This window comes from Elephantulus edwardii, unplaced genomic scaffold (assembly GCF_000299155.1).
Source record: "Elephantulus edwardii isolate Elephantulus edwardi_28Jun2011 unplaced genomic scaffold, EleEdw1.0 scaffold00446, whole genome shotgun sequence".
In the NCBI taxonomy this organism is placed as follows: domain Eukaryota; kingdom Metazoa; phylum Chordata; class Mammalia; order Macroscelidea; family Macroscelididae; genus Elephantulus; species Elephantulus edwardii.
Genome location: NW_006400196.1, coordinates 1,032,801 through 1,033,593, shown reverse-complemented (window position 1 = coordinate 1,033,593; position 793 = coordinate 1,032,801).

The window sequence follows — 793 nt, the reverse complement described above, 5'->3', positions numbered from 1 at the left end:
ATGACCAAGGAGGATAGAAGGAGAATTGATGCCTTTGAGCTGTGGTGCTGGAGAAGAGTATTGAGAATACCATTGACTGCTAGGAAAACAAACAGTTTCATCCTGGAAAGGGTTAAACCAGGTGGCTCCTTGGAGGCAAGGATTCTGAGGCTCTGTCTGGCATACTTTGGACATGTTGTGAGGAGAGACAGGTCCTTGGAGAAGGAAATCATGCTTGGGAGGGTTTAGGGATGGCGCAGGAGGGGAAGCCCCTCTATGAGCTGGATTGATTCAGTGACCGGGATAATCGGGATGGGAGTGTCAGAGACAGTGCGATTGGCACAGAGCAGAGTTTAGGGTTGTTGTACATAGGGTCGCTATGAGTCGCAAGCGACTTGACGGCACATAACAACAACAACATATCCCTTTAAAACTGTTGTCTCCCTCATCTGTTTCAATGAAGAGAAATTAAGACCATTTTGTGATGTCATTTTTTAACAAAAGTTTGCAACATTCTGATGAGGAAGTTGTGGCTCACATAATCAATTGCTGGACGAGTTTAAATTGGTAAAATCTTTAAAAAGTAAACTCAAGAAATGACACATGGTGAGTCTGTTTTGGTTTTTGTTTTGGGTTTTTTTCTTTGTTTGTTGGTTTTTGTTGGTGTTTTGGTTTGTTTCTTTTTTTTTTTTTTTTTACTATCCATGGGATATTATAGAAGGCCTACCCTATAATATAATCAATGAAACACAGATAGATATTCTTCTGGTATTCCCTGCTTTCAGCTAAGATCCATCTAACATCAGCTACAATA